The sequence below is a fragment of the Callorhinus ursinus genome, unplaced genomic scaffold, assembly GCF_003265705.2.
Source record: "Callorhinus ursinus isolate GAN/ISIS: 27379988/994484 unplaced genomic scaffold, GSC_fseal_2.0 scaffold25, whole genome shotgun sequence".
Lineage (NCBI taxonomy): Eukaryota > Metazoa > Chordata > Mammalia > Carnivora > Otariidae > Callorhinus > Callorhinus ursinus.
Window position 1 is genome coordinate 27109835 of NW_027397087.1, and position 12312 is coordinate 27122146.

General features: G+C 39.9%; 1 pseudogene; it reads right to left on the reverse strand.

Moving 5' to 3' along the window:
- Nucleotides 1–10957: 10957 nt before the first annotated feature.
- LOC112833209 (signal peptidase complex subunit 2 pseudogene) lies at nt 10958–11626 on the reverse strand (annotated as a pseudogene).
- Nucleotides 11627–12312: the final 686 nt, after the last annotated feature.

The window sequence follows — 12312 nt, forward strand, 5'->3', positions numbered from 1 at the left end:
TAGCCAGTTGTAGTAAGGGCTCATCCAAAATTGCTTTTATAAACCTTATCGATAAAGCTCAAAGGCAGCAAACCAATCTGATCATTTGTTTCACTGCCTGTAGAAACAAAACTCTTTTAAAGAAAGACAATGAAATGCAATCTCTCAACAATATTCAGCACATCATTAAAAAATATTAGATGTATAAAGTCAGAAAATCTAACCCATAACTAGGGGTAAAAAGCAATAGAAAGGACAGAGATTTTAAATTAGCAAAGAATTCAAAATAGTTATTAGGTTTAATGACTGTTTAAAAAGATGGACATAAGGAATGAATATTATTGGGAAGCTCAGTAAATAAATGGAAATGATTTAAAAAACAACTGGAAATTCTAGAGCTAAAAAAAATCTAATAACCGAAAGAAAAAAATTCACTGGATGAGCTCACAAATAAATCTGACACTGCAAAAGAAAGTCAACTTGAATACCATCAAAATTGAAACAGAAAAACAAGGCTGAAAAAAAATGAACAGAATCTCAGTGACGTGTGTGAAAGCATCAAGCTAATATACATATAATTTGAGTCTCAAAAGTAAAGGAGAGAAAAATTAAGGCCAAAAGAGAGTTGGAGAAATAATAGCTAAAATTTATCTAAACTTGATGAAAAATATCAACCTATACAAGAAGTTCAACAAACTCAAGTAGGAAGAAGGCAAAGAAAACCACAGCCACATACATCTGAGACAAACAGGTAAAAACCGGAGATGAAGAGGCAATCCTAAAAGTAGCCAAAGAAAAGCACATACTGTCCACAGGGAACAATGATTAAAGTAAGTACTGCCTTTCCAATAGAAATAGTGCAAACCAGAAGACAATGTAATGATATCTTTAAAATGTTAAAATAAAACAACCCATCAACCTAGAATACTATATTCAGTAGAAGTATCCTTCAAAAATAAAGTGGAAATAAAAGTGAGACAATTCATCACCAGCAGACCTATGCTACAGTAAATGTTAAAGGAAGTCCTTCAGATTAAAAGAAAACTATACCAGATGGAACCATGGACCTACGTGAAGAAATGAAAAGCAACAGAAATGCAAATATGTGAGTAAAATATAAATGACTAATTTATTTAAAATGTAAGTGTCCTTTGAAAAGACAATAAAAATGTATTATCAATTTATACCATAGAAGTAACATATGACAACAATAGCACAAAAAATGGAATAGGGTAAATGGCAGCATCCTATTATAAGTTAATTACATTATAGGCGAAGTGATATTAATTCATGGTACATTGTAATGGGCTAGGAATGTATATTGTAATCCTTAGAGCAAACATGAAGAAAAAATAGAAGAGTGATAAAAATAAAAAATCAATAAAGGAAATAAAATAGAATACTGAAATACAATTAAGAGAAAAAAATAGCAAAATAGTAGACTTAAATTCAATCATGTTGATAATTCATTAACTGGACGTGGATGGAACTGGAGGGTGTTATGCTGAGTGAAATAAGTCAATCAGAGAAAGACATGTATCATATGACCTCACAGGAGGTCATATGATATGATATGAGGAATTCTTAATCTCAGGAAACAAACTGAGGGTTGCTGGAGTGGTGGGGGTGGGAGGGATGGGGTGGCTGGGTGATAGACATTGGGGAGGGTATGTGCTATGGTGAGTGCTGTGAATTGTGCAAGACTGTTGAATCACAGATCTGTACCTCTGAAACAAATAATGTAATATTTGTTAAGAAAAAAAAAAGAAGAAGAAGAAGATAGCAGGAGGGGAAGAATGAAGGGGAGTAAATCGGAGGGGGAGATAAACCATGAGAGATGATGGACTCTGAGAAACAAACTGAGGGTTCTAGAGGGGAGGGGGGTGGGGGGATGGGTGTTAGGGAGGGCATGTTCTGCGTGGAGCACTGGGTGTTATGCACAAACAATGAATCATGCAACGTTATATCAAAAACTAATGATGTAATGTATGGTGATTAATGTAATAAAAAAATTAAAAAATATATATGTAGCTTTCTTATGAGACTTTGACAATGGATTTCTGCTCTTTAACAACAACAACAACTTAGGAAGCCATGACTCTACAACACAATTTTGTTCTGGCTGAGAGTGAGAGTGCCCATCCCCCACCTCACAAGGGCACTGGGGCCCCCCATACAAATGCAGACAGACACACAGAGAGTCAAGGTTTCTATAAGCAAAATAAACTTTGAGCACTCATTAACTCCATCTCTGAAAACCACCCCCTCTGAATTGAAACCAAATAGCTCTAAGTGTTTTCCTGAGCTGTACTGAACCCATCATTCCTTTCAGCTAGGACCCATGCTCAACAAACACGCACCCCAGGGGGATTCTGGGTTCAGAGGAATGACAATGTTGTAAACAAAGTACCTTCAAACCTAGGTGAAGAGGTCTATAAAAGATTAATTGTGTGCTTCTTAGAGGAACTCCTAAGGTAGGAACTTGATAGAAACTACTAGGCAGTATGGTGAGAAGAAAAATTAAAAGAAAAATGACAGTCAAGTAGCATTACCAAAAAATGACATGAGATGTGGGTGTTGTACTTGACACAGATGAAGGTCATGGAATTGGATTTCCTTAATGCGTCTCTGTTCAGGTTGTTTCCTCATCTCTATCTAAATGCTTGGCGATGTGCTCTGGAAACGCTCTCCTGTGGATTTAGACTTGAAATATGCCTGGTAGCTCTCAGAAGGACAGGGTCAAATATCTGGGAGGTAAATGCAGGCTCTTTCTTCACGTGTCACATGGCCACGTCCCCTTTGCTAGAAAATAAACAGGTTGACTATCACTCTATTCACTGGTGTGAAGTATGGACACAGAGGAAGCATTTATCTTCCCAAACGACCTTTATCCAGGACGAAGCCCTGTTCTTGCCTTGCATCAAAGTCACCTCCTTACACATGCATTTCCTCAGGAGTCAGAGCCTTTTGCCTATTAGGGGAGAAGTGAGTTGACTCTGGAAGAGAAAGCTGGGAAGTTAACTTGCAGGCTACTCAGTTAGCATTTCCTGAAGACATAAGCACATTTTTTGCTTTACTTCTCTCCTTCATGAGGGCACATAATCCCTAATAGCACTAAAGGGGGCTGCTCACAGGCAATAAATGTTGAAAATAGACCTCTTTATATGCTACCCTTCAAGTTAACATTTGGAGTTGATCAGACTACCAGATAAAAACTATTCTATATTTGGAGTGGAATCAAATTGTTCACCACCTTCCTACCTTCCCGATTAAAACATCCTGTTTATTTCTCTAACAATCACCCTCAAGGAACTCTGCAATATTTCCAGTCCATAATTTATGGACCACTGGCCTGAAATAACTTGGGTCAGAGAAAATCCTTGTGGGCCTGGATGTAGGGAAAGGCTTGGGAGCTGCTTGGAAGAACAGCATTGCTGGGTAGCAGATGCAAGGAGTGAGGTCCTGGGAGCCTGTGTGGTGACAGGGGGAGTACCAACACCAGGGAATCTAAAACTTCAGGTAAGGCCCACTCCATCATCCTAACAGCCCCATTACAAGAGGGTTACTTTGTGTCCGGGAATTCTACTTGTGGATGTTTCTTTTTTTTTTTTTAAGATTTTTTTAATTTATTTTCTTTCAATTTTTTTATTGTTATATCACCATACATGACATCATTAGTTTTTGATGTAGTGTTCCATGATTCATTCTTTGTGCATAACACCCAGTGCTCCACACAGAATGTGCCCTCTTTAATACCCATCACCGGGCTAACCCATCCCCCTACCCCCCTCCCCTCTAGAACCCTCAGTTTGTTTTTCAGAGTCCATCGTCTCTAATGGTTCAACTCCACCTCCGATTTACTCCCCTTCATTCTTCCCTTCCTGCTATCTTCTTCTTCTTTTTTTTTTCTTAACAAATATTGCATTATTTGTTTCAGAGGTACAGATCTGTGATTCAACAGTCTTGCAAAATTCACAGTGCTCACCATAGCACATACCTTCCCCAATGTCTATCACCCAGCCACCCCCTCCCTCCCACCCCCCTCCACCACTCCAGCAACCCTCAGTTTGTTTCCTGAGATCAAGAATTCCTCATATCAGTGAGGTCATATGATACATGTCTTTCTCTGATTGACTTATTTCACTCAGCATAACACCCTCCAGTTCTATCCACGTCCTTGCAAATGGAAGATCTCATTCTGTTTGATGGCTGCATAATATTCCATTGAGTATATATACCACTTCTTCTTTATCCATTCATCTGTCGATGGACATCTTGACTCTTTCCACAGTTTGGCTATTGTGGACATTGCTGCCATAAACATTGGGGTGCACGTACCCCTTCGGGTCTCTACATTTCTATCTTTGGGGTAAATACCCAGTAGTGCAATTGCTGGATCGTATGGTAGCTCTATTTTCCACTTTTTGAGGAACCTCCATACTGTTTTCCAAAGTGGTTGCACCAGCTTGCATTCCCACCAACAGTGTAGGAGGGTTCCCCTTTCTCTGCATCCCCGCCAACATCTGTTGTTTCCTGACTTGTTAATTTTAGCCGTTCTCACTGGTGTGAGGTGGTATCTCATGGAGGTTTTGATTTGGATTTCCCTGATGCCGAGCGATGTGGAGCACTTTTTCATGTGTCTGTTGGCCATTTGGATGTCTTCTTTGGAAAAATGTCTGTTCATGTCTTCTGCCCATTTCTTGATTGGATCATTTGTTCTTTGGGTGTTGAGTTAGATAAGTTCTTTATAGATTCTGGATACTAGCCCTTTATCTGATATGTCATTTGCAAATATTTTCTCCCATTCTGTCGGTTGTCTTCTGGTTTTGTAGACTGTTTCTTTTGCTGTGCAAAAGCTTTAAATCTTGATGAAATCCCAATAGTTCATTTTTGCCTTTGCTTCCCTTGCCCTTGGCGATGTTTCTAGGAAGAAGTTGCTGCGGCTGAGGTTGAAGAGGTTGTTGCCTGTGTTCTCCTTTAGGATGTTGATGGACTCCTGTCTCACGTTTAGGTCTTTCAACCATTTGGAGTCTATTTTTGTGTGTGGTGTAAGGAAATGGTCCAGTTTCATTCTTCTGCATGTGGCTGTCCAATTTTCCCAACACCATTTGTTGAAGAGACTGTCTTTTTCCCCTGGACATTCTTTCCTGCTTTGTCAAAGATGAGTTGACTATAGAGTGGAGGGTCCATTTCTGGGCTCTCGATTCTGTTCCATTGATCTATGTGTCTGTTTTTGTGCCAGGACCATACTGTCTTGGACAGCTTTGTAATAGAGCTGGAAGTCCGGAATTGTGATGCCGCCAGCTTTGCTTTTCTTTTTCAACATTCTTCTGGCTATTCCATACAAATTCTAGGATGATTTGTTCCATTTCTTTGAAAAAAGTGGATGGTATTTTGATGGGAATTGCATTGAATGTGTAGAGTGTTCTAGGTAGCATTGACATCTTCACAATGTTTGTTCTTCCAATCCATGAGCATGGAACGTTTTTCCATTTCTTTGTGTCTTCCTCAATTTCTTTCATGAGTATTTTAAGTTTTCTGAGTACAGATCCTTTGCCTCTTTGGTTAGATTTATTCCTAGGTATCCTATGGTTTTGGGTGCAATTGTAAATGGAATCGACTCCTTAATTTCTCTCCCTTCTGTCTTGTTGTTGGTGTATAGGAATGCCACAGATTTCTGTGAATTGATTTTATATCCTGCCACTTTACTGAATTCCTGTATGAGTTCTAGCCGTTTTGGGGCGGGGTCTTTTGGGTTTTCCACATAAAGTATCATATCATCTGCAAAGAGTGAGAGTTTGACTTCCTCTTTGCCGATTTGGATGCCTTTGATTTCTTTTTGTTGTCCGATTGCTGTGGCTAGGACTTCTAATACTATGTTGAATAGCAGTGGTGAGAGTGGACATCCCTGCCGTGTTCCTGACCTTAGGGGAAAAGCTCTCAGCTTTTCCCCATTGAGAATGATATTCGCTGTAGGTTTTGCATAGATGGCTTTTATGATACTGAGGTATGTACCCTCTATCCCTATACTCTGAAGAGTTTTGATCAAGAAAGGATGCTGTACTTTGTCAAATGCTTTTTCTGCCTCTATTGAGAGGATTATATGATTCTTGTTCTTTCTTTTGTTAATATATTGTATCACGTTGATTGATTTGCAGATGTTGAACCAACCTTGCAGCCCAGGGATAAATCCCACTTGGTCGTGGTGAATAATCCTTTTAATGTACTGTTGGATCCTATTGGCTAGTATTTTGGTGAGAAGTTTTGCATCCATGTTCATCAAGGATATTGGTCTGTAATTCTCCTTTTTGATGGGGTCTTTGTCTGGCTTTGGGATCAAGGTAATGGTGGCCTCATAAAATGAGTTTGGAAGTTTTCCTTCCATTTCTATTTTTTTGGAACAGTTTCAGGAGAATAGGTATTAATTCTTCTTGAAATGTTTGGTAGAATTCCCCTGGGAAGCTATCTGGCCCTGGGCTTTTGTTTGTTGGGAGACTTTTGATGACTGCTTCAATTTCCTTAGTGGTTATAGGTCTGTTCAGGTTTTCTATTTCTTCCTGGTTCAGTTTTGGTAGTTGATACATCTCTAGGAATGCATCCATTTCTTCCAGGTTATCTAATTTGCTGGCATAGACTTCCTCATAATATGTTCTTATAATTGTTTGTATTTCTTTGGTGTTGGTTGTGATCTCTCCTCTTTCATTCATGATTTTGTTGATTTGGATCATTTCTCTTTTCTTTTTGATAAGTCTGGCCAGGCGTTTATCAATCTTGTTAATTCTTTCAAAGAACCAGCTCCTAGTTTCGTTGATCTGTTCTACTGTTCTTTTGGTTTCTATTTCATTGATTTCTGCTCTGATCTTTATTATTTCTCGTCTCCTGCTGGGTTTAGGCTTTATTTGCTGTTTTTTCTCTAGCTCCTTTAGGTGTAGGGTTAGGTTGTGTATTTGAGACCTTTCTTGTTTCTTGAGAAAGCCCTGTATTGCTATATACTTTCCTCTCAGGACTGCCTTTGCTGTATCCCAAAGATTTTGAACAGTTGTGTTTTCATTTTCATTGGTTTCCATGAATTTTTTAAATTCTTCTTTAATTTCCTGGTTGACCCATTCATTCGTTGGTAGGATGCTCTTTAGCCTCCATGTATTTGAGTTCTTTCCGACTTTCCTCTTGTGATTGAGTTCTAGTTTCAAAGCATTGTGGTCTGAAAATATGCAGGGAATGATCCCAATCTTTTGGTACCGGTTGAGACCTGATTTGTGACCTAGGATGTGATCTATTCTGGAGAATGTTCCATGGGCACTAGAGAAGAATGTGTATTCCGTTGCTTTGGGATGGAATGTTCTGAATATGTCTGTGAAGTCCATTTGGTCCAGTGTGTCAATTAAAGTCTTTATTTCCTTGTTGATCTTTTGCTTAGATGATCTGTCCATTTCAGTCAGGGGGGCGTTAAAGTCCCCCACTATTATTGTATTGTTGTCAATGTGTTTCTTCGCTTTTGTTATTAATTGCCTTATATACTTGGCTGCTACCATGTCAGGGGCATAGATATTTACAATTGTTAGATCTTCTTGTTGGATAGACCCTTTAAGTAGGATATAGTGTCCTTCCTCATCTCTTATTACAGTCTTTGGTTTAAAATCTGGTTTGTCTGATATGAGGATTGCCACCCCAGCTTTCTTTTGGTGTCCATTAGCATGGTAAATGGTTTTCCACCCCCTCACTTTCAATGTGGGGGTGTCTTTGGGTCTAAAATGAGTCTCTTGCAGACAGCATATTGATGGGTCTTGTGTTTTAATCCAATCTGATAGCCTTTATCTTTTGATTGGGGCATTGAACCCATTTACATTCAGGGTAACTATGGAAAGATATGAATTTAGTGCCATTGTATTGCCTGTAAGGTGACTGTTACTGTATATTGTCTGTGTTCCTTTCTGATCTTTGCTGCTTTTAGGCTCTCTCTTTGCTTAGAGGACCCCTTTCAATATTTCTTGGAGGGCTGGTTTCATGTTTGCAAATTCCTTAGTTTTTGTTTGTCCTGGAAGCTTTTTATCTCTCCTTCTATTTTCAATGACAGCCTAGCTGGATATAGTATTCTTGGCTGCATATTTTTCTCGTTTAGTGCTCTGAAGATCTCATGCCAGTCCTTTCTGGCCTGCCAGGTCTCTGTGGATAGGTCTGTTGCCAATCTAATGTTTCTACCATTATAGGTTACATATCTCTTCTCTGGAGGTGCTTTCAAGATTTTCTCTTTGTCTCTGAGACTTGTAAGTTTTACTATTAGATGTCGGGGTGTTGACCTATTTTTATTGATTTTGAGAGGGGTTCTCTGTGCTTCCTGGATTTTGATGCCTGTTTCCTTCCCCACATTAGGGAAGTTCTCTGCTATAATTTGCTCCAATATACCTTCTGCCCCTCTCTCTCTTTCTTCTTCTTCTGGGATCCCAATTATTCTCATGTAGTTTTGTCTTATCGTATCGCTTATCTCTCGAATTCTGCCCTCGTGATCCAATAGTTGTTTCTCTCTCTTTTTCTCAGCCTCTTTATTTTCCATCATTTGGTCTTCTATATCACTGATTCTCTCTTCTGCCTCATTTATCCTAGCAGTTTGTGCCCCCATTTTTTATTGCACCTCATTAATAGCCTTTTTGATTTTGACTTGGTTAGATTTTAGTTCTTTTATTTCTCCAGGAAGGGTTTCTCCAATAACTTCCATGCTTTTTTCAAGCCCAGCCAGTATCTTTCAAATCATGATTCTGAACTCTAGGTCCGACATTGTACTAATGTCCGTATTGAGTCGGTCCCTGGCCGACGGTACTACCTCTTGTTCTTTTTGTTGAGGTGATTTTTTTCGTCTTGTCATTCTTCCAGAAAGTGGTCGCTTTTCTGTTCAGAGAGTTGTTGCTATTCTTTTCTTCAATCTCCTGTTGAGTTCGTAGGTGTTCAGAATGGTTTGATCCCTATTCAGCTGAATTCCTGAGACCAGATGAAATCCAGGTCTCCTACTCCTCCGCCATCTTGCTCCATCAAGATTTTTATTTATTATTTATTTATTTGAGAGAGAGAATGAGATAGAGCATGAGAGGGGGAAGGTTCAGAGGGGGAAGCAGACTCCCCGCTGGGCAGGGAGCCTGATGTGGGACTCTATCCCGGGACTCCAGGATCATGACCTGAGCCAAAGGCAGTCACTTAACCAACTGAGCCACCCAGGCGCCCTGTCTTGTGGATGTTTCTATTGAACACTTGCCCAACAAAATTTGGTTCAACTATAAAATAGGAACTCTGCTGAGTTCTTGGCATAAGTGAATGAAAAATAACCGACCTGTATTCAATAAGCTCAGCCTTACAATGTGCAATTCGGCAAGTTCTGTGTTCAAGGCATGCATGGGGTGCCATGGAGACACAGAGAAGGGTGTGTTGCCCAAACAGAGATTTCAGAGAAGCCCTTCCAGATTGATGGCATGCTTGAATGGAGTCTGGACAGTGAAGAGTTGAGTAATGGAATTCCTCATATCACACAGAGCTTTTGCTTAAATGATCCTAGAAACCATAGATGCTTCACGTAAACTGAGCAAGTACTGTGAGGTTAAAATGCACAGGCAGTTTATGGGAGGGTGATGGTAAATAAGAATGAAAAACTAAACAATGGCCAGATGTGAATAGAAGGTGGTATTAATCCTATATGCAATGAATAGGAAATACTGAACATTTCCAAGCAGGAGAATGCCATGAAGAAGAGTGCTTTTCTGATAGGCCCAACAGCAGCAGTGGAAGGGGCAAGGCCAGGGTCAGAGAGGCCTATCAGGGCTGTCACAGTAATCCAGGCAAGGGGGGATCATGGTGTGGACAAAAAAGAAACAGTGGGGATGCAGAGCTGAAGGGAGATTCAGGAGTTTTAAAGGAGGAACAGTTTGTTTGACTTTGCCACTGCTTGTTTTCCTGAGGTCAAAGAGAAAAGTAGATTATCACCCAGGTTATCAGGGTTGGGGACCTTACTGGAAGGTGGAACCAGTTCCTGAGGTAGAGAACACTGAAGGAGAAGTCATTTGTGGGGGAAGTATTTTTTAAATTAATCCATTTTAGGCATGTAGTTCTTTTTTTTTTCACATCTTCTTTCCTTTTATTAAAAAAAAAAATTTGGAAAATGGCAGTTAATAAAGGGCACGAACAAATCAACAGGGGTATAGTAGTGGAAAACACAGACAGAATAAAACTAAAAATGACCCTGGCTTTTTTAATTGGTTAAGATCACAAAATGTAATGGGCAGAAAGTCTGTTTTAAACAAATGAAAAAGCTGTGTGTTTTTTTTCCCAATTCTCCCCAAGTCAGATAAATACACACCCACAAGATGGTGTGTGAAGGAAAGCTGTCATACACAAGAAGTTGTATCCCAAATTAAGGGAAATAGCTGTTGAAACAGGAATTAACACAAGAAAGTCAGCAACAGGTTAACAATTTTAAAAACTGAGTCTTCAAATGCTGTATACCACAAAGTATACAGCAGGTATGAAGGAGGAAGTCTGTAGGGCTGTAGGGCTGCTAGCAAAAAATGCTTTTTTAGAAAAGCAAATCAAAACACTGCAATCAGAAGACCAAGAAGGATAAAGTTAGATATCAGAACTACAACTTCTCATATCTGAACTAGAAGATCCTATCCAGAATGGACTAAAAGTTCAGGACAAGACAGGGCCATTTTTAACATATCTTATTTACCCATTTTAGGTTCTCTGTTTCCTTCTCCCTCACCCTGAAATTCAGCATCATCCAGCAGCAAGACAGCTGCTTTTAGAATTGGCTGTTTTGTTTTTCTTTCTTTTTTTTAAGATTTTATTTATTTATTTGAGAGAGAGTGAGAAAGAGAAAGCACAAGCAGGGAAAACGGCAGGCAGAGGGAGAAGCAGACTCCCCGCTGAGAAGGGAGCCCCATGCGGAACTCGATTCCAGGACTCTGGGATCATGACCTGAGCCGAAGGCAGATACTCAACCAACTGAGCCACCCAGGCGCTGCTTTATTTTTCTTTCTGTGGCAAGAATGTCATGAAGCCTGGATATTTCAGGCTCGTATGCATCCATGACCAGTGTCACGCTGTGGTCAAAAAGTTAGCAGTGGACTCGATATACTTGGACTCTCACTGCTGCTTTGTTCTTCCACTCATGGAAGTCAACTTCAGAGTGTGTTTGTCAGCGAACCTTTTGAGACTGGAGGACAGTTGCCAAATATCATCAGGATCCATCCCTAGGATCTCTCCTGTGGGCCTTACTTATACTTATATGAGGATAAATGGTCAGGGTCCCCATCATCTCAAAATAGGATATGACACACAAAGCCAAAACAGGCTTAGATTCTGAAAAGGGGTGCATATAATCCCAAATCAAAGCCACTAGGACAAAGGAACAGGAGATGGCACAGAGGGTGAAGTGACTGTCAGTCAGACCAAAACTCTCCACATACTTGTACTTTTCCAGAAGTACCTTTTTGGCAGAATCGCCCGAAGAATTCTTCACAGCTGATGTATCCCATTTGTCAATTTTTACAGGCTTATCATCAACCTTCCACTTGTCCCACAAGTCTCTGTGGCTACTGCCTGTCCTGCAGCTGGGACCACCGCCAGCACCAGTCCGCCCACCCTGCGGAGACGCCGCCACCATCTTGTCTCAGGTGTGTAGTTCTGAGGTCTGACAAACACACATAGTCACGTAACTCCCTCCACTATCGAGTTATACAATATTCCCATCACCCTATAAAGTCCTCTCGTGTTTCTTTGAAGTCACTCTCTTCCTTTTATCCCAGATCTGGCAACCGCGGATCTGGTCCTCTAGGTTTTTTTGACTTTGCAGAATTCCACGTAAATTGAATCATATAGTATGTAGTCTTTTGTGTGGCCTTTTCCCACTTAACACAATGCTTTTGAGATTTACGCAGCTTGTTGTCTATATCACTACTTTGCTCCTTTATGTCATGAGTACTATGCCATCGTATGTAATAAGTGGTTTATCCATTCACTGGCTGAGGACATTTGGGTTGTTTCCAGTTTGTGGCTATTATGAATAAAGTTGCTATGAACATTCGAGTACATGTCTTTATGTATACATTTGTTTTCATTTCTCATGAGTAAAGACTGAGGATTTCTCAGTTGTATGGGAAGTATTTATTTAGCATCTTCAGAAACTGCCAGACTTTTCTACCATGCCTATACCTTTATAATTCCCACTAGCAATCTAAGAGTTCCAAATGCACTGCATCTTCACCAGCATTTGGTATTGCTACTAATTTTCAGCTAAGCCATTCTAATAGGTGTGTGGTGGAGTCTCATGATTTTCATTTGTATTTCTCC